Source organism: Ranitomeya variabilis, chromosome 2 (assembly GCF_051348905.1).
Source record: "Ranitomeya variabilis isolate aRanVar5 chromosome 2, aRanVar5.hap1, whole genome shotgun sequence".
NCBI classification, from domain to species: Eukaryota; Metazoa; Chordata; class Amphibia; order Anura; family Dendrobatidae; genus Ranitomeya; species Ranitomeya variabilis.
This window is the reverse complement of record NC_135233.1, coordinates 166,707,331-166,730,047: the sequence shown is the minus strand read 5'-3', so window position 1 is coordinate 166,730,047 and position 22,717 is coordinate 166,707,331. Positions and strand designations below refer to the sequence as shown.

The following is a 22,717-nucleotide window of genomic DNA, read 5'->3' as shown; positions in this document are numbered from 1 at the left end:
ACACCTGCAGTTTGGTTGCAGATTTAACTAACTCAGTATAAGTTAATGGGTCAGAAACGCTGCAAATCCACAAAAAGAATTGACATGCTGCGGAAAAAAAAATGTTGCAAATCAGGGCGGAATTTTCTGCAGCATGTGCACACCAATTCTGGATTCCCATTGATTAACCTTGCTTGAGCAATTCTTTGCAGATTTGGTGCAATTCCCCGCAGAAAAAACGCTGCAAATCTACAACATATGCATATAGCCTAATAGTATTGCACAGTCTAACTTATACCTAAAATATGGTGATCAGATCGGTATTTAGCTGGGGGAGAGGTACTTGGCACTTGCACAGGGCCCTCACTTACTTATGTCCTCTTCCCTGTTATTGAAGGCAATTTTGCACACGCAGTGTCTTCAACAATGGACGTCGGATAATGCGGTATACGCACACGCTAATTCCGGCACCATTTTATTTAAACATTTAATGCAGTCACGCTGCAAGGGAGTGAGGGAAAAGGTGAGTAGGAGTGTTTTATGGTTGTGATTGTTTTTGTGTGTTGAACAGCAGCGAAAGTAAGATGGGGGTGCATATACCAGGAATAGCTATTGAACCCCCCAGTCTACACCTGGGTGGCGAGCATTTTTATTGGTAAATTTTTGTGCTATGTTAAAGGAAACCTGTCACCAGAAATTTTGCTATTAACCTGCAGATATGTCGTTAATCTGCAGGATAACAGCGTTATTATGTTGCCCAGCGCCTGCACGCAGCCGAATGCAACGTGGGAGAATACCAAGCCACGGCTCTGACTGACAGCTGGCCTCCAATGTAGAGGGAGTGTCAGTCAGAACCAAGGCATGGTTACAGCGGCTACTCGGAGCAATGACTGACTAAACCTGCAGTACCCCCGCCTCTATAATTGAAACTGAAGGCTGGCGGTAAGAATAAAGTAAATTTTCTCCCCGCTGCACTAGACTGAATAATAATGTTGTTAACCTGCAGATTGACCACATATCTGCAAGTTAACAACGGTATTTCTGGTGACAGGTTCCCTTTAATTTGTAGTGCGATACTTCAATAAAAAGGCTCTGAGTCAGTGTGTACGCATATCATGCTATCTGGTGCCATTTAATTGAAGACACTGTATGTGAATTTGCAAAAAAATGGTGATGGAAATATACCAAAAAAAAAATTCTCACCACCCGGGCGTAAAATGGGTTCAATAGTTAGTGTGTGGTGTGTGCGCATAATAATAAATATAAATGCACACACACTGAACTTCAAATGGGCCTGGACATATGCTGACGTGAGCAAGTGGACCTTGTGTGCCCTGAAGGATTTTAATCCATGACAACGTAATGTTTGAGACTGTGGTCCCCGCTTTCTTCAGATAATTGACCTGGTCGTCTTATGTAGTTCTGGGCTGATTCCTGACCTTTCCTCAGAATCATCCTTGCCCCACGAAGCGAGATTTTGTATGGAGCCCCTGACCTAGGAAGATTGACAGTCATAGTGTGTTTCTTCCATTTTCTAATAAATATGTCAATGTGGATCTAAAGGCCAGGGAACAATCCTGGCGTGATAAGGTGTCTGACCTTTTTAAACAGAGTGCTTCTATTGTTTTTAGTAATGCCCACATTGATAATAAAGAACTTAGAAAAAATATATAAAAATCTTCTACACAAATGCATGAATATGGTGGACTAAAGCATCCTTAGAAAATTCTGGGAAACAAAAAATCCTAGCCAGACGTCTAAAAATTCAACTAGTTCCCACGTGTAGATTAGATGATACAAGATGGGAGACAGCTGCTTGTTCCCTGGCATTCATTGAATTGAAATTATCAATGATCAGAACATTCTTATGATGGAGGAAATTGATAATGAATTAGATCATCTTCAAAAACAGATTACCCAAAATATTCAACCTGAACATCTGAATAAATTTTATCAACATCTTGGCAAGGATATACTGAAGGCAACAAATCTGAAACTAGAAGCACCTCTATAACCTGGTTATCCTCCAGATCTAGTAACCTAGCTTCTATTCAAGAATATGAATTCCCATATTCCAAACTCTGAAGGACAAAATATGGTGGAAAAGGGACATTCTAGAAAGGCCCAGGAGGAAATAACGAAAATAGCTAACTGATCAACAGAAGGTAATTAATCTATCTTCACACACACTCACCAACTGCAGGTTAAGGTATTGGAAAAGGGGTTAACTTTCTATCCTCCCAACCTCTAGGTGCCTTCATGGCAATACAAGATATACACTTGTTTGCAAGAAAACTAATATTAAAAAGGTTCCATGAAAAATCTAGCATGGGATTGGTCCTTAGCACTGAGGAAGAAAAAGCAGCTGTTGCAATCTTGGAATCTCTGGCAGAAGAAAAACCAACTAATGAGGAAGTATATTTCCCATACATCTTTTTAACAAATAGGAGACATGTTTTTAACATTAACATCTGTCCGGCTATTAATATTTTTGTTAAACTAGTTTCATCAGATATGGAGCAATTAAGACATGACAGGCAGCCAAACTATGGAAATAAACATGAAAAGAGAGTCGTACAAAATATGCATAACTAGGACAATGTAGTTTTTAAGTTGGCTGACAAAGGGGGTAATTTGATTAATTGGCCATACAACCTGTATGAAAGAACAAGGATACAGTTTGTTGTAACGCTTTTGATCCAATAACAATCAAACAACCCACTGGAAGATGCACGCCAGATGGCATTACTGAATGAGCACTGGGGCGTGAACCGGAACTTCTGGGAGTCCTGGATGGGCCTGGAGGGGCGGGGCAATAGAATGAATCCCGCATTTAAAAGTGATTTAAAACTGATGGCAATCGCTTCCATGATCAGCATCTCCTCCAGGATAATGGATACAGACACCAAGCAGCAGCAGCCTCATCTGGAATCCCAGAAGCAGGTGGAGCAGCTTCAGCCTGGTGGCAGTGGTGGTGACTGAGTTCTGCTAAGAACAGCAGATCCAGTCAGAGGAGCTCAAGTAAAGTGGGCAATTTTTTTAGCCTCCAGAGATGTCTTTTGGCTGAGATGTGGCCGCATCTTAATCCTGGACAGAAATGTGTGGCAAAGACTATGCATGTGCTTGTAGAATATTATCGTCTGATTCCTAAGAAAAAAAGACTTTGTCAGTCATGCATAGAACAGAAGATAGCAGAAGAAACCCCTAACTTTACCTCTGATTTAAGGTCCATCATGAGGGTAGAGGTTAAGGAATCCCTAAAATCCCCCTCTCAAAAAGAGTTTTATAAGGGACAAAAGCATAAGAAGGCTAGGCAGTTATCACCTGTGTCAGATGTTATTAGGAGATCAGATAGCGATGACAACTCTTCTGATTCTTCCTCATCAGCCTCCTCAGACAGCAATCTAGGGAGTCTCTGTATTCCTATTGAAGAAACAGATAAGTTAAAGGCTGACAGGGCCACAAAGGGGATAGTGGATTCCAAAGCAGAGAGGTCGGTACAGGACATTGTTTGGAAGCCAAGATCAAAAAAGATGTTTCCATTAAATGAAAAAATCCAGGCCCTTGTTCAGAAAACATGGAAAATACCCGAGAACAGATCCCCCATCATTTAAGAGGAAATACTCCTTTGATGAGCCTTCCAAGCCTATCTGGGACAATGCTCCAAAGCTAATCTAAACAATATAATGGTCCAGGGGATCTGGACAGGGAATGAGGTAGCCCTTTCTTCAAACTTGACGGAATTATTTATGGTATAACTGGCGGTAAGGATCCTCCTTGTATCCCTACAGGGTCATCATATCATTAACCTCTCTGACAATCAGGTATCTGTGGCATACATAAATTACCAGGAGGGAACCCGATCCAGACCCTTCAAAGAGGGGCCAGATCACTTATTCCAAATAGCGGAGGGTCATCTCCTTTGGTGCTTCCCATAAAAGGACTTCCTAAGCAGCAATCAACTAAGGCAAGGGGAGTGGGAGCTAAATCAGTCCATCTTCAACCAGATAGCATGTGGAGTAGTGATGAGCTAATGTGCTCGTTATTCGGTTTTTCCGAGTATGCTCAGGTGTTATGCAAGTATTTTGGGTGTGCTCGGAGATTATTTTTGAGTCACCACAGCTGCATGATTTGCGGCTGCTAGACAGCCTGAACACATGTGGGGATTCCCTAACAAACAGGCAATCCCCACATGTATTCAGGCTGTCTAGCATCCACACATCATGCAGCTGCAGTAACTCAAACATAATTTCCGAGCACGCCCAAAATACTCTGAGAACACCCCGAGCATGCTAGGAAAACCTGAGTAACGAGCACACTCGCTCATCACTAATATGGAGCCTTCCGGACATAGACCTTTTTGCCACCAAGCTGAACACAAAAGTGATAAGATTCTATTCCCTAAATCCCAAGAAGTTTTCTAAAGAGTAGATGCCTTCTGTGGGATTTTGACCTGGCATACACGTTCCCACCAGTGACCCCAATCCCAATGATAATTAGGAAGATTGGGGAGGACAGGGCAAGGATTGTTTTTTGTTCCAGAAACCCTTGGTTCTCATGGTTGAAGAAAATGTCCTTTTCTGATGCTTGGGTCCTCACGGAGATTACGAAACTCCTATTTCAGGGTCTGGTGCACATTTCACAATCCTTCATATAACAGCATGGAATTTATTTATTTTACTCATTTATATAGTGCTATTAATTCCACAGTGCTTTACAGACATTATTGGCACTGTCCCCTGATGGGGCTCACAATCTAAAGGTACCTTCACACGAAACGACATTATAACGATATCGCTAGCAATCCGTGACGTTGCAGCGTCCTGGCTAGCGATATCGTTTCGTTTGACACGCAGCAGCGATCAGGATCCTGCTGTGATGTCGCTGGTCGCTGAATAAAGTCCAGAACTTTATTTGGTCGTCCGATCGCTGTGTATCGTTGTTTGAAAGCAAAAGCAACGATACCAGCGATATTTTACACTGGTAACCAGGGTAAACATCGGGTTACTAAGCGCAGGGCCGCGCTTAGTTACCCGATGTTTACCCTGGTTACTAGCGTAAAATGTAAAAAAAACAAACAGCACATACTCACATTGCGTCCCCTGCAGTCTGCTTCCTCCTCTGACTCAGCGCCGCAAAGTGAAAGTGAAAGCAGCACAGCGGTGACGTCACCGCTCTGCTCTCACTGTACGGCGCTCAGTCAGTCAGGAAGTGGACGCAGGGGGACGTGAATGTAAGTATGTGCTGTTTGTTTTTTTTAGATTTTACGCTGGTAACCAGGGTAAACATCGGGTTACTAAGCGCGGCCCTGCGCTTAGTTACCCGATGTTTACCCTGGTTACCAGGGGACCTCGGCATAGTTGATCGCTGGAGAGCGGTCTGTGTGACAGCTCTCCAGCGACCAAACAGCGACGCTGCAGCGATCGACATCGTTGTCGCTATCGCTGCAGCGTCGCTTCGTGTGAAGGTACCTTAAGTTCCCTATATTCCTGTCTTTGGAATGTGGGAGGAAACCCACGCAAACATGGGGAGAACATACAAACTCCTTGCAGATGTTGTCCTTGTGGGATATGAACCCAGGACCCCAGCGCTGCAAGGCTGCAGTGCTAACCCTTAATTTGAGAGCATGCTGTTAAAAGAAAGGTTTTTCTGCAAATCTTAATTCCACTCTACTTCAGAGTATGAAAGCGACTACAACAAGAATATAAGCTAGAACTTGGAGAAAGTTTCTAATCTCTTCAGTATTTAATGATATAGGATGTGGCTCGAGGTAGTTGTATTCTGGAGTTTCTGCAAAAAGGTCTCTAACTAGGCCTATCCACCAGTATCCTACCAGGTGTCAGCTCTAGTCACATAATATTGATTTAGCAGGAAATTACTGGGTTTCAAGATTTATTAGACCTTCATCTAGATCCAGGCCCATTTTAACAGAAATATTAGTGCCATTAGATTTAAATCTAGTCCTAACAGCCATGACAGTGTTCCCATTTGAGCCTATACAATGGGAATCCCTTTAACCCCTTCATGACCTTCGCCGTACTAGTACTGCTCTGCGGGAGATGCATTTCTGACCCCTCTGATGCCGCTGTCTGTAAAGACCGGTATAGATAAGCATCGCACAGGGAGGGGGCTCCCTATGCGCTTCCCTCAGAACAACACGATGCGATCGCGTTGTTCTGATGTTCTCCATGGAGACCCCCTGCACCAAGATGGTCGAGGGGTCCTGCAGGGAGGTATCATGCCTCCTTCCCTGCCTGTCAGATCGGTGATCTGATACTCAGCAGTGCTAAGTGTCAAATCTGCGATCTGACATTATATAGTGATGTCCCATACTGGGACAATGTAATAAAGTAGAATGTGAAAAATATATTTTTTTAAAATACCCAAATAAAGAAAAAAAATACATATTTTACCAATAAATACATAAATTATTTTACCAATAAAGTACACATATTTGGAATCGCCGTGTCCGTAACGATCCGCTCTATAAAACTGTCCCACTAGTTAACCCCTTCAGTGAACACCGTAAAAAAAATAAAAAACTAGCCAAAAAACAATGCTTTATCATAATACCACCGATCAAAAAGTGCAATATAACACGATCAAAAAGACAGATGTAAATAAAAATGGTACTGCTGAAAATGTCATCTTGTCCTGCAAAAAACAAGCCACCATACAGCTTCATCAGCAATAAAGCAATGCAAAAATAATTATTTTTTATATAAAATAAGTTTTATTGTGTAAAAGCGCCAAAACATAAATAATGATATAATTGAGGTATCATTGTAATCATACTGACCAGAAGAATAAAGCTGTCATATCAATTTTACCATACGCGGAACAGTATATAAAAAAAAAGCAATTCCTGAATTGCTGGTTTTTGTTCATTCTGTCTCCCAAAAATCGGAATAGAAATCAAAAAGGTCATGTTCCTGAAAATGGTACCAATAAAAATGCCAGCTCGTCCTGCAAAAAACAAGCCCTCATATGACTCTGTCGGCCGAAGTATGAAAAAATTATAGCTCTGAAAATATGGTGATGCAAAAACTAGTTTTCGCAAACATAAAAACCCGATATAAATCTTGTATCGCACCGACCCGAAGAATAAAGTCGCCTAATCACTAATACCGCAGGAGAAACGGCATAAAAAATAAATTAAATCAATTCTTCACATACTGTTGCTTTTTTCATTCTGCCTCCCAAAGATCACAGTAAGGCCGGCGTCACACTCGGCGTAAGACAATACGGTCCGTATTTTACGGCCGTAGTACGGCCGAAATACGGTGAAATGTTCCCAAAATAGTGATCCGTAGTCAGGGTGTGTCAGCGTATTTTGCGCATGGCATCCTCCGTATGTAATCCGTATGGCATCCGTACTGCGAGATTTTCGCGCAGGCTTGCAAAACCGACATCTAATGGATTTATGTGCTCAAATGTTCGGGAAAACATATATACAGTATGTATATATATATATATGTCATTGAGACACATATATATATATATTCTGTATTTATATTTCATTCAGCGCGATATCTGTGAACAGCCGGTAATTCAATTGCCGGCTTTTCATTTCTCCTGCACAAACCCGACAGGATATGAGACATGGTTTACATACAGTAAACCATCTCATATCCCCTTTTTTTTTGCATATTCCACACTACTAATGTTAGTAGTGTGTATGTGCAAAATTTCAGCGCTGTAGCTGCTAAAATAAAGGGTTAAATCGCGGAAAAAATTGGCGTGGGCTCCCGCGCAATTTTCTCCACCAGAGTGGTAAAGCCAGTGACTGAGGGCAGATATTAATAGCCAGGAGAGGGTCCATGGTTATTGGCCCCCCCTGGCTACAAACATCTGCCCCCAGCCACCCCAGAAAAGGCACATCTGGAAGATGCGCCTATTCTGGCACTTGGCCACTCTCTTCCCACTCCCTGTAGCGGTGGGATATGGGGTAATGAAGGGTTAATGCCACCTTGCTATTGGAAGGTGACATTAAGCCAGATTAATAATGGAGAGGCGTCAATTATGTCACCTATCCATTATTAATCCAATTGTAGGAAAGGGTTAAAAAACACACACACACATGATTAAAAAGGATTTTAATGAAATAAACACAGCGGTTGTTGTAATAATTTATTGTTCTCGCAATCCATTTGCAGGCCCTCACTTGGCAAAATAATTAACGCACAATATACATACCTTCTGATGTCAGATCACGTCCCACGAAGTAATCCATCTGAAGGGGTTAACTAATATTACAGGCAGAGCTGCGATAAACCACTCGCTCGTGCCTGTAATCCCCGGGTGCTGAAAGGAAAGCAGGATCTGTACTTACATTGAGTCGCGGTGATGCGCCCCTGCTGGATGTTCTCATGAACTGCAGCCTGGGAACTTTTTCCCACGCTCCAGGTCATATGAGGACATCCACCAGGGGGCGCATCACCGCGACTGAAGGAAATGTAGGTCAATGACCTACATTTCATTCATTCGCCGGGGAATTACAGGCACGGAGCACACCGCTGCATTTGCAGGGCTCCTGCCTGTAATATTAGTTAACCCCTTCAGATGGATTACCTCGTGGGACGAGACGGTTCACCAGAAGGTATGTATCTTGTGCGTTTATTATTTTTCCAAGCGAGGGTCTGCAAATGGATTGCGAGAACAATAAATTATTACAACAACCGCTGTGTTTATTTCATTAAAATCCTTTTTAATCATGTGTGTGTGTGTTTTTTAACCCTTTCCTACAATTGGATTAATAATGGATAGGTGTCATAATTGACGCCTCTCCATTATTAATCTGGCTTAATGTCACCTTCCAATAGCAAGGTGGCATTAACCCTTCATTACCCCATATCCCACCGCTACAGGGAGTGGGAAGAGAGTGGCCAAGTGCCAGAATAGGTGCATCTTCCAGATGTGCCTTTTCTGGGGTGGCTGGGGGCAGATGTTTTTAGCCACGGGGGGGCCAATAACCATGGACCCTCTCCTGGCTATTAATATCTGCCCTCAGTCACTGGCTTTACCACTCTGGCGGAGAAAATTGCGCGGGAGCCCACGCCAATTTTTTCCGCCATTTAACCCTTTATTTTAGCAGCTACAGCGCCCAAATTTTGCATACACACACTACTAACATTAGTAGTGTGGAATATGCAAAAAAAAATGGGGATATGAGATGGTTTACTGTATGTAAACCATGTCTCATATCATGTCGGGTTTGTGAAGGAGAAGGAAAAAGCCGGCAATTGAATTACCGACTTTTCACTAACACCGCTGCGTATTTCTCGCAAGTCACACTGCAGGTCCGTGTGGAATCCGTATTTTTCTCGCCCCCATAGACTTTCATTGGCGTATTATATGCGCAATACGCTGACAAACGCAGCATGCTGCGATTTTGTACGGCCGTAGAAAGCCGTATAATACTGAACCGTAATATACGGCTAATAGGAGCAGCCCCATTGAGAATAATTGTGCCGTATGTAATGCGAGTTTTACGGACGTAGTTTCTGCGCTCTTACGTCCGTAAAACTCGCCAGTGTGACGCCGGCCTTAGGCTCGGCGCACATTTATCCTTGATTGCTTCACTAAGATTTCCTAGCTTCCACCAGACGTACCAACTAGAAAGCCACTCCAATGGATAGCCAAACACCACAATTAATCCATTGAACAGATGTATGGCTCATAAGGGATAGTCAGTAAACAGGTGTTGTCTTTAGGGAAATAAGGGGAGGTAGGGGTGGTAAAGGGTGGGGTTTCTTTATATTCCATTTTCTAGGTGATGGTGTGGTTTCCTAAGCTAAGATTATAAACATCAGGGGATGTCCAGCAGTCATATGCAAAATGTCAACTTAATACCATCAACATAGCCAAAAACAAATATCCATCAGAAAATTATTTGTCAGATAACCAAAAAAAGCATTTGAAATACACAGGGGAAAACTAATAGGGGTTGGACTAACCAATACTCTCCCTCCGGTATGCCTAATCATATGTCCCTACCTTGCAGTGGAGGTTGGCACCCCAACTTGTTCCCAAAATGGCATCCCTGCTCAATGATGGCTCCATCTCACTTCCTCTAGATCAGTGGTTCTCAACCTTTCTAATGCCGTGACCCCGCAATACAGTTCCTCAAGTTGCGGTGACCCCAAGCCAAAAGTGGCTACTTCATAACTGTAATTTTGCTACAGTTATGATTCGGAATGTAAATACCTGATATGCATTATGTATTCTCATTGCTACAAATCAAACATAATTTAAACATAGTGATTAATCACAAAAACAATATTTAACTATATGTTGAGAAATATTTATTACTAATTCCAATAAATAACAGGGATTATGTCAAGATTAATTATCCTTGCTAAAATGTACAGGTAAATGTCAGTATAATTGACCGGCCCATTGTCTTGCTGACCAACCACAATGTCAGAGCTGGAGCGCGTTCCTGCAACAGCACTGCTGGGCGATGTGGAAACTCCAGCCATGAGGGCAATAGAACGGACCTGCTTGATTATTTCAAGGTCTGCGCTTACCTCCCATTGAGATCAATGGCAACTTAGCTGGAGGCAGAACACTGCTGTGAGTCTGCAGGATTCACAGCAGCATTTTGACGCTAAACGGGGCACTCTGCTCGGTGAGGACTGAGGATTCTGCCTGCCTATTTGGCTGGCAGATTCCTCAGTGTGAATGGAGCCTTAGGGCCCGTTCACATTACATTTGCTATGCAGTAAATTTAGCGCTGAAAATGGTTTGCCTCCTATTTTCATCAATGGGAGTCCAAAAGATTGAGCACTGAAAAATGAGCAGTGAAAAAAGCACCTTACACTTACACAGTATTGTGTGTATGGTGTGTGTACTGTTTTTACATTATTAACCTTTTTTACAAAAGCAGGCTGTCTCGCAGGCTCTCTTGGCTCTCCGCCTCCTAGGCTTCTGTCCTCCTGACATCAGCAAGCGCCGGACACACGCAATGCACTGCTATGGATGAGCAGGCATGCTGCTATGGACTGTGGAGCGTTCACCTCGCTTCCCCCACCCCTTAGGCCTTGGACGGATGATGCAATCACGTCTGCGATGCGCGCAGGCATTCAGTTTGGAGCGCACGTCTATAATATACATAGTAACATAGTAACATAGTTAGTAAGGCCGAAAAAAGACATTTGTCCATCCAGTTCAGCCTATATTCCATCATAATAAATCCCCAGATCTACGTCCTTCTACAGAACCTAATAATTGTATGATACAATATTGTTCTGCTCCAGGAAGACATCCAGGCCTCTCTTGAACCCCTCGACTGAGTTCGCCATCACCACCTCCTCAGGCAAGCAATTCCAGATTCTCACTGCCCTAACAGTAAAGAATCCTCTTCTATGTTGGTGGGAAAACCTTCTCTCCTCCAGACGCAAAGAATGCCCCCTTGTGCCCGTCACCTTCCTTGGTATAAACAGATCCTCAGCTAGATATTTGTATTGTCCCCTTATATACTTATACATGGTTATTAATCCCTCAATGTCTGTCCACTATTTCATCCTTCTTCTCCGCTAGATTTCTGAAACTTAACATGGACAAAACAGAATTCATCTTTCCCCCATCTCACGTGACCCCCCCCCAACGAACCTATCCATTACAGTAAATGGCTGCCCACTCTCCCCAGTCCCACAAGCTCGCTGCCTCGGGGTTATCCTTGACGCTGATCTCTCCTTCAAACCACATATCCAAGCCCTTTCCACTTCCTGCCGACTTCAACTCAAAAATATTGCACGAATCCGTTCATTCCTCAACCAAGAATCTGCAAAAACCCTAGTCCATGCCCTCATCATCTCTCGCCTTGACTACTGCAACCTCCTGCTCTGTGGCCTCCCCTCAAACACTCTTGCACCCCTCCAATCTATTCTAAACTCTGCTGCCCGACTAATCCACCTGTCCCCCCGCTATTCTCCGGCCTCTCCCCTCTGTCAATCCCTTCACTGGCTCTCCATTGCCCAGAGACTCCAGTACAAAACCCTAACCATGACGTACAAAGCCATCCACAACCTGTCTCCTCCTTACATCTGTGACCTCATCTCCCGGTACTTTCCTACACGCAACCTCCGATCCTCACAAGATCTTCTCTACTCCCCTCTTATCTCCTCTTCCCACAATCGTATACAAGATTTCTCTCGCATATCACCCCTACTCTGGAACCCTCTACCACAACACATCAGACTCTCGCCCACCATCGAAACCTTCAAAAAGAATCTGAAGACCCACCTCTTCCGACAAGCCTACAACCTGCAGTAACCACCGATCGACCAAACCGCTGCATGACCAGCTCTACCCTCACCTACTGTATTCTCACCCATCCCTTGTAGATTGTGAGCCTTCGCGGGCAGGGTCCTCTCTCCTACTGTACCAGTTATGACTTGTATTGTTCAAGATTATTGTACTTGTTTTTATTATGTATACCCCTCCTCACTTGTAAAGCGCCATGGAATAAATGGCGCTATAACAATAAATAATAATAATAATAATAATAATTAGATCGCCCCTCAGTCGTCTTTTTTCTAGACTAAATAATCCTAATTTCGCTAATCTATCTGGGTATTGTAGTTCTCCCATCCCCTTTATTAATTTTGTTGCCCTCCTTTGTACTCTCTCTAGTTCCATTATATCCTTCCTGAGCACCGGTGCCCAAAACTGGACACAGTACTCCATGTGCGGTCTAACTAGGGATTTGTACAGCGGCAGTATAATGCTCTCATCATGTGTATCCAGACCTCTTTTAATGCACCCCATGATCCTGTTTGCCTTGGCAGCTGCTGCCTGGCACTGGCTGCTCCAGGTAAGTTTATCATTAACTAGGATCCCCAAGTCCTTCTCCCTGTCAGATTTACCCAGTGGTTTCCCGTTCAGTGTGTAATGGTGATATTGATTCCTTCTTCACATGTGTATAACCTTACATTTATCATTGTTAAACCTCATCTGCCACCTTTCAGCCCAAGTTTCCAACTTATCCAGATACATCTGTAGCAGAATACTATCTTCTCTTGTATTAACTGCTTTACATAGTTTTGTATCATCTGCAAATATCAATATTTTACTGTGAAAACCTTCTACCAGATCATTAATGAATATGTTGAAGAGAACATGGCATGCATTCCAGCTGAATAGCGCTGCTGCATACGGTAGCGCAACTTCTCAGCGGCTAAAGCCATCAGAAATATGTATTTTCCTATGGCTTTAGGCAACCCCTGTGTTTTGGTCGCTCGACCCCCGCCGGGGTCGCGACCCACAGGTTGAGAACCGCTGCTCTAGATAATCTTCCTTCAACCTACTTTCCAATCACAAAGACAGAAATAATCTGAGAAACTGATGATATCAGGGCAGGGGAGAAGGGTGAGTTGATGGGAGGGCAGGTTAGCCCATTGCAGCAGTGTAACATTTCCCTAAACACAAGGAATGTGGAACATCAGAGGCACCGTATCTGGGCAATCAGTTAAAGGAAAATACACAATACCAGGAGGAGATAAAAAATCCTAGCTTGTTGGCATATGCAGGTGTAAATACTCACAAAACTCTACTAGTTTGTTGTGATAGATAGAAAACCTCCAAGGAGTGTAATAAGGGACGGCAATATACATAATAAAGGAGACTGTCATATAGCGTATACATGTATGTGTGTGTGGCTATATATAAATAGCGTTATCGCCTTAAAAGGAGGGGGACCAGACACATTTCTTGCACAGGGGCCCCAAGCTGTCGGTGTCCGCTCCTGTACCATTATTTCAATCTATTAGGAGTTTATTAGCTTTTAATAACAGTGGTATAATTGTTTAGGAACATGAATTAAATTGGCTGAAAAGCGCAGAAAGAGTGAACCGTCTGCTGTTCTCTAGGTAAGGGAAGAGCTGGATTTATTATTGAATACATTGTATGTAGTAATAAATAAACCAGTGAGCTTTCAGGTTGTGATGGCAAGTTGTCATTAGACAGTTGCTATGAGACCGCTTGCTTCCTGCAGGTTAGAGGAGTGACTTTTTATCATGATTTATTTATATGCTGCACCTGAACTAAAATGAGCTTTAACAAAAAGGGCAGGCTGTATGGTAAGTCGGCTCCAATTTTATCACCTTGTTTAAAATGTCACTCTGAATTTTCCTTTCTATGACATTCTATAGTCTGAAAACCTGCTATTCAGTTGCATATCAGCTGTATTAACAAATGCATTCCTAGTGAAATAGCTATGGATCCGGCAGCGGCTTCAGCAGGATTTTTGGTGGCAGTGTAGCCTAGTTCCTAGAATATTAATCCATGTAATATTTGTGTGTGACTTTATAAAAAAAACTTGCGTATTAAACCTTTAAGAAACAGGAATTTTTAATTTTTACTCTTTTGCTTGTTTTTCGCCTTCTTCCAAGAGCCATTTATTTTTTATGATAGTCTCAACATAGATATGTGATGATTTGTTTTTGTGGAATAAGTTGTTGTTTTTAATAGCACCATTCATTTTACCATATAATGTAATAAAATACAGGATGAAATGTTGAAAAAATGCAATTCCACCATTGTTTTTTAGGGTTTTGTTTTTACACTATTCATTGTGTAGTAAAAATTACCTTGAGACCTAATTGTCCAGGTCAGTCTAATTATGGTTAGCACAAACATGCATTTCTTCTTTTTATATTATGAAAAAAAAAAATCTAAAGTTCGCTTTGCCCCATCTATTTTGAGGTCCGTTGACACTTAACGAGGTGAGATATTATACCATCCTAATTGGGCACACCTTGTTGCAGTGGAATGGGTTTTTCGCTTTTTTGATTAAAAAAAGAAAAGTAAACTAAGTGCCATATGTTTTTTTTCACGTGTTACTATTTATTTGCTTATTGCAGTGTTCCTATGCCCTGCTCTTCTAGGTTATACATATTTGATAGTGCTTCTTTTCCAAATGACCTAAACTGTATAATAAATATTTTATGAAGGTGACTTCCCTAAGAAAAACAAATGCATTTAATCTTGCATCCTAGAAAAAGACTAAATAGTGATCAAAATGAAACCCATGAAAACAACCAGTCGTTCACAAAAAAATCTATAAAGCTCTATTGGTTGAAAAAAAAATGTGAAATGAAATTGTACCAAAACAAAAATATTATTTCCATAAAAGCATTTTGTGCAAAAGTGTTCAGTAAAAAACAATACAAATCTGGTATTGCAGTTATCATACTTTTCCCCAGAACTAAAAGTTAAAACAATGTTTATACTGAAAACCAGCTCCCCACTAATACACATACAAGATTATGACCTAGCAGATAAAAATTAGACTATATATATATATTTTATGTTTTAAAAGGACTTGAATTTTGGGCGATAGCTTGTACATATAGCATGGTAGATTAAATATAATTTATTGTTTAAAGTTTATTACATTCTTTTAGGGGACAATATGAAGAAAAATTACAATTCAGATTTTTTTTTCATGCAATGCTTATATATATTTTATTTTATATATTCTATTTTCAAACAGAGGCTGGACAGACATCTGTCTAGGATGATTTAGTGAATCCTGCATTGAGCAGGGGGTTGGACCAGATGACCCAGGAGGTCCCTTCCATCTCTAACATTCTATGAATCTATATTAGTATATTGGATTGGTAAGATGGGAACGATGTCATATATGAGGTTTATATTTTTTTTATTAACTATTTTAAAAAAATACAATAAAATAATTTTAATAAAAATAATGTTTTTTATTTATGGGGAAATAATTTTTATTATTATTATTATTATTATTATTATACTATTGAATATTTGATAAAATAAACACAAATATAATTATTTTGAATAATAATAATTATTATTTGAATAGGTAGTGTTCCAAAGCAGTACTGGCTGCTATTAAGTTTTAACCTCTTTACCCTAAAGGTGGTTTGCACGTTAATGACCAGGCCAATTTTTACAATTCTGACCAATGTCACTTTATGAGGTAGTAACTCTGGAACGCTTTAATGGATCCAGCTGATTCTGAGAATGTTTTTTGTGACATATTGTACTTCATGGTAGTGGTAACATTTCATCAATATAACTTACATTTATTTGTGTTAAAACTGGAAATTTAGCAAAAATGTTGAAAATTTTGCAATTTTCTAAATTTTAATTTGTATGCACTTAAATCAGAGAGTTATATCACACAACATAATTAATAAATAACAGAACAATATTTGAATCAACAGCGATTTCACATTTTTACAAAATTTACAAAACCATTTTTTTAGGAACCACCTCACATTTGAAGTCACTTTGATGGGTTTATATGATAGAAAATACCCAAAAGTGAAACTGTACTAAAAACTGCACCCCTCACGGTACTTAAAACCACATTTAATAAGCTTAATAACCCTTCAGGTGCTTCACAGGAATTAATGGAATGTGAAAGGAAAAATGAAAATTTAACTTTTTTTTACTAAAATTTAACTTTAGACTAATTGTTTTTTTACAAGGGTAACAGGAAAAATTTGTAATGCAAATTCTCCTGAACATGCCGATACCCCACAAATGGGTAAAAACCACTGTCTGCGCATGGCAGAGTTCTGAAGAGAAGGAGTGCCATTTAACTTTTTCAATGCAAATTTGGCTGGAATTGAGATGGGATGCCATGTCACGTTTGGAGAGCCTCTGATGTGCCTAAACAGTGGAAGCCCCCACAAGTGACCCCATTTTGGAAACAATACCCCCAAGGAACATATTTAGATGTGTGGTGAGCACGTTGAACCAACAAGTGCTTCACAGAAACTTATAACGTAGAACCGTGAAAATAAAAAATAATATTTTTTCCACAAAAATTATGTTTTGGCCCTCAATTTTTTTTTTCAAGGGCAACCGGAGAAATTGGACCCTAAAAGTTGTTGTGCAATTCATCCTAAGTACACTGATACCCCATATGTTTGGGTGAACGGCAGAGCTTGGAAGAGGACAGGGCCGTTTGACTTTTTCAAGTCAAAATTGGCTGGAAATGAGATCAGACGCCAAGTCGCGTTTGGACTGCCTAAATAGTGGAAACACCCCATAAGTGACCCCATTTTGGAACCTAGAGCCCAACCAATCTTATCTAGATGTGTGGTGAGCATTCTGAACCCAAGTGTTTTACAAAAGTTTATAACTTAGAGCTGTGAAAATAAAAAATCATATTTTTTTCCACAAAAATGATCTTTTAGCCCCAACTTTTTTGTTTCACAGGGGTAACAGGAGAAATTTGACCCCAAAAGTTGTTGTACAATTTGTCCTGAGTATGCTGATACCCCATATGTGGGAGAAAACTACTGTTTGGAGGCACGTCGGGGCTCGGATGGTAAGTAGTGACATCTTGGAATGCAAACTTTGATGGAATGGTCTTAGGCATAATGTTGCATTTGCAGAGCCCCTGATGTGCCTAAACAGTAGAACCCCCACAAGTTACCCCATTTTGAAAACTAGACCCCTTAAGGAACTTATCTAGATGTGCCTAAACAGTAGCAATGTCCAACAAGTGCCTTTTTAGAACTGATCTACTGTTTCCTGGTATGTGAATTTTATAATGTAGTGGCATACGCGAGTTGTGTAGTGTTCGTCAGGTTGTCATACGTCAGTTGTGTAGTGTTCATCACGTTGTCATGCATCAATTGGATAAGTCAGAAATGAATTTAATAGTCCATGGATGTGTGGTACAGTCTGAAGCATTCTTTTATACACAGGCCAGGTTTATTGGGGCAGGTGTTGCATTGATAAATGATGTCCTTGCGTATTCCACTTCTGTAACACACTCGACACCTCCTTTGCGACTTACCTTTTTTTCAGCTTTGAAGGACCTCCCCTGGGAAATGTTGGCCTGGTACGATACGAGCATCTTCAGTTTCGGAAGTACTTGGGCCCTGACTGCCAAATATCACGGCCTTAGTCACTACCTCCTAGATTTAAAGGTACAACGTAGCGGTCTGGCTTGCACATCGTAACAGCAGTAAAGCGTTGAGCATTACCATCTGCACGATGTGCACGACCAGCTTCTTGTACCACACCTTGACCTTTCTCAAAGCACTGTACGGCTGGAGGACTTGATCAGAGAGATCAATGCCCCCCATGTTTTTGTTGTACCCCAGTACACAGTCCGGGTTCAGACCTGAGTAGAGGTAACTCGTACAGTGCTGAGGGTGCTGCCATCACCTTGTATGGTGGTCAAGAAAAAGACATCCATCTTGTAATTGTACTTGACCAACAGCAGGTGGTCTCTACATTGGGCTCTGCTGTCACCCCTTCTGAGCATCTACCCAATTAGCATTTTCGGGAGGACTCCCTGATTTTTGCTGACAGTACGGCAGGCTGTGGTACCTCTTGCAGAGAGGGGCTTGAAGAGTGGGATGCTGGTATAAAACTTATCCACATTAAGATGATAACCTTGACCAAGCAGTGGGTGCACTAAATACCACACAATTTTCTCACTCCCTGGACAGGGGGGCATTCACAGGGTTCAATCCGGGGGTCCTGCCTTTCATAAACTCTAAACCTGATGGTGTACCCTGAGGTACTCTCACACAGCTTATAGAATTTAATTATGTAATTGGCCCTCTTACTGGTTAGGTATTGACTGAACTTGAGCTTCTCCTTGAAATGAATTAGGGAATCATCCACGCAGATCTCCCTTTGGGACACATACACTTCAATAAACATTTTGTTAAATTGTTTGATGACCGGCTGAACTTTGAACAGACATCAAAGCTGGGGTCATCTCGGGGAGGACACCGTGCATTATTATAATAATGCAGGAATTTGTGGATGGCCTCAAAATGTGTCCGGGACATGATCATTCAGAACACTGGATTGTTGTATAAAACATCAACACTCCAATATTGTCGAACTTCTGGCTTCTTCAGGAACCCCATTTGAAGGACCAGGCCCCAAAACTTCAGAATTTCAACTGTGTCTACAGGAGTCCTGGTAGAAAATGATGAATTGTGATTTTGTGCCAAAAATGTACAAATTAGTTTGGCCCACCATGAGGTTAACAAAATCGTCAGAGAAAAAGACTTTGAAAAAGTCTATTCCTGTGAGACCGGTGGTGTCAAACTTGATTCCTGATTACACCACAAAATCAGGAATCAGTGGATCATAATTTTTGGGGGGCGAGGTCCATACAGGGTCAGTAATGGGGGCGCTGGTTCACCTTCTGTAATGTGGAGTGCTGGTTCACCTTCTGTTCTGGGACGTCTTCATTCTGGTTCACCTTCTGTCCTGGGGCATCTTCGTGGTGGTTCAGCAGCACCTGAGGAGTAGGAAGAGGAGGATGAGGGAGAGGGTGAGGAGCCAGAGTCTGAAAAATAAAGAAAGGTGGGATCCTCTCCCTTATTGTCAGTGTTGGAGGCAAGGAAAGCATATGCCTCCTCCACTGAATAGCGTTTTTGGGACAAGCGGAACGACATTTTTTTAATATACACACGTGGTCAAAACTAGGGTTGAGCGAAACAGATCGGCACTTTTCAAAAGTCGCGAAACCCGACCCGATCCCACTCTGGGATCGGGTCGGCGGTACACGATCTGTAATCCAAAGTCGGGTTTCGTTTTTTATATATATATATATATATATATATATATATATATATAGAAATGTAGGTCAATGACCTATAGTTACTTTCAGTCGCGGTGATGCGCCCCCTGGTGGATGTCCTCATATGACCTGGAGCGTGGGAAAAAGTTCCCAGGCTGCAGTTCATGATGACATCCACCAGGGGGCGCATCACCGCGACTGAAGGTAACTATAGGTCATTGACCTACATTTCCTTCATTCGCTGGGGTTTACAGGCACAAGCACAGCTGCATTATAGCAGAGCTCCTGCCTGTAAACTATTTTAACCCCTTCAGATGGATTTACCTCGTGGGACGTGACAGTTCATCAGAGGGTATGTATATTGTTGGTTTATTATTTTTCCAAGCGAGGGTCTTCAGGTGGATTGAGAGAGCAATAAAATATTAAAACAACCTGCGTGTTTATTTCATTAAAATACTTTTTAATCATGTGTGTGTGTTTTTTAACCCTTTCATACAATTGGATTAATAATGGATAGGTGTCAGAATTGACGCCTCTCCATTATTAATCTGGCTTACTGTCACCTTACAATAGCAAGGTGGCATTAACCCTTCATTACCCCATATCCCACCGCTACACGGGAGTGGGAAGAGAGTGGCCAAGTGCCAGAATAGGCGCATCTTCCAGATGTGCCTTTTCTGGGGTGGCTGGGGGCAGATGTTTTTAGCCACGGGGGGGCCAATAACCATGGACCCTCTCCTGGCTATTAATATCTGCCCTCAGTCACTGGCTTTACCACTCTGGCGGAGAAAATTGCGCGGGAGCCCACGCCAATTTTTTCCGCGATTTAACCCTTAAATTTAATAGCTACAGCGCTGAAATTTTGCACATACACACTACTAACATTAGTAGTGTGGAATATGCAAAAAAAAGGGGGATATGACATGGTTTACTGTATGTAAACCGTGTCTCATATCATGTCTGGTTAAGGCAGGAGAAATGAAAAGCTGGCAATTGAATTACCGGCTTTTCAACATTATCGCGCTGAAGCAAATATTAAAAAAGTATGCTTCCCCATTGAATTGCATTGGGTTTCGTGTTTTGGCTGATCCCCGACCCCGACTTTTCAATAAGATCGGCCGATTTCACTCAACCCGACTTTTGAGAAAGTCGGGTTTCGTGAAACCCGACTCGATCTCAAAAAATGAAAAGTCGCTCAACCCTAGTCAAAACGTTTAATGACAGAAAAACACAATGGTCACAGAAATAACTTGAATGACAAAAGTAATAATAAATAAAAAAATCTATGAAAATGAACAAATGAAAGTCAGACATTGCTTTTCAACCATGCTTCCACAGAATTAAAAAATAAATAAAACGCATGAAATAGGCCTGGACAGAAATGATGGTACCCTTAACTTAATATTTTGTTTCACAACCTTTTGAGGCAATCACTGCAGTCAAACAATTCCTGTAATGGTCAATGAGACTTCTGCACCTTTCGACAGGTATTTTGGCCCACTCCTCAAGAGTAAACTGCTCCAGTTTTCTCGTTTTTGAAGGTTGCCTTTTCCAGAAAGGCATGTTTCAGCTCTTTCTAAAGATGCTCAATAAGATTTAGGTCAGGGTTCATAGAAGGCCACTTCAGAATAGTCCAATGTTTTCCTCTTAGCAATTCTTGGGTGTTTTTAGCTGTGTGTTTTGGGTAAATTATCCTGTTGAAAGACCTATGACCTGCGACTGAGACCAAGCTTTCTGACAATGGGCAGCACATTTCTCTCCAAAATCCCTTGATAATCTTGAGATTTCATTGTACCCTGCACAGATTCTAGACACCCTGTGCCAAATGCAGCAAAGCAGCCCCAGAACATAACCGAGCCTCCTCCATGTTTCACAGTAGGGACGGTGTTCTTTTCTTGATATGCTTCATTTTTCCATCTGTGAACATAGAGCTGATGTGTCTTGCCAAAAAGTTTCATTTTTGTCTCATCTGTCCATAGTACATTCTCCCAGAAGCTTTGTGGCATGTCAACATGTAGTTTGGCAAATTCCAGTCAGGATTTTTTATGATTTTTTTCAACAATGGTGTCCTCCTTGGTCGTCTGCCATGAAGTCCACTTTGACACATACAAGGACGGATGGTGTGATCTGACACTGATGTTCCTTGAGCTTGAAGTTCACCTTTAATCTGTTTAGAAGTTTTTTCTGGGCTCTTTTGTTACCATTCGTATTTTCCCTTCTCTTCGATTTGTCATTAATTAGGGAGATTGGCTACAGTCTAATGGATCTTAAGTTTCTGAATAACATGTGCAACTGTAGTCACAGGAACATCATTCTGCTTGGAGATGGTGTTATAACTTTTACCTTTTAACATGTTTGTCTATAATTTTCTTTCTAATCTCCTGAAGCAACTCTTTTCTTCGCTTTCTCTGGTACCTGTTGAGTGTGATACACACCATGTCACCAAACAGCACAGTGGGTATCTGTAGCCCTATATACAGGCCCGCTCACTGATTCCAAGAATGTAGGGGTACCAACAATTTTGACCACATGTGTATGTGGTGTTTGTATCAGTACTTTACTCAGTTTTGTGTGTGAAAGAGTGCTTGGTGTAAACTTTTTATTAAAAAAAAAAAGCTAAAATAAAAAAAGGCAGCAACCGGGGAGAAAAAAAGTCAGTGAAAAAGAAAAAGTGAAAAACAACAATCAATGCTTGGCGGCAGCTGGATGTGCGTACGGAGGTGGTACAATAAAAAGTGGAAGTCTGCGGGAACGAGTGCTGATGAGTGAACTGCATCACTAATCAACGCTTGGCGGCTGCTGGATGTGTGCACGGAGGTGGTGCAAAGGGGGTGAAAAAAGTGTAAAACAGTGGGCACGAGTGCTGGTGAGTGAACTGCTTCACAGCTTCTATGCTCTGTGATTGGTGTGATCAACGATGACATCTATTGCACCAATCAGAGCTGGCCCTGGTGACACTGCTATTATCAGGCACCAGCCTAGGATTGGTGCTTTTACAGATCCAATCCTAGGCAGGTAAAAGCTAGGACACAGCCAGGTTACAGCGCGGTCACACCGCGGCTGTGCCGTGATTGGTGTGATCGATGAAATCATAAATTGCACCAATTAGAGCGGGTCCAGGCCATGCCTGACGTTGTCAGGCACAAGCCTATGATCAGTGCTCTTAGAGTACTCATCATAGGCTGGGACATCAGT

At 41.7% G+C, this 22,717-nt stretch overlaps 1 long non-coding RNA gene across 1 annotated transcript in view; it reads left to right on the top strand.

The window, feature by feature from the left end:
- Positions 1–13,995: 13,995 nt before the first annotated feature.
- Positions 13,996–22,717, top strand: part of LOC143809199 (uncharacterized) — an 87,986-nt gene continuing 79,264 nt past the window's right edge. The window contains exon 1 of the long non-coding RNA XR_013222142.1: positions 13,996–14,060. This is a non-coding gene — a long non-coding RNA (uncharacterized LOC143809199). The remainder of the gene's footprint in view (positions 14,061–22,717) is intronic.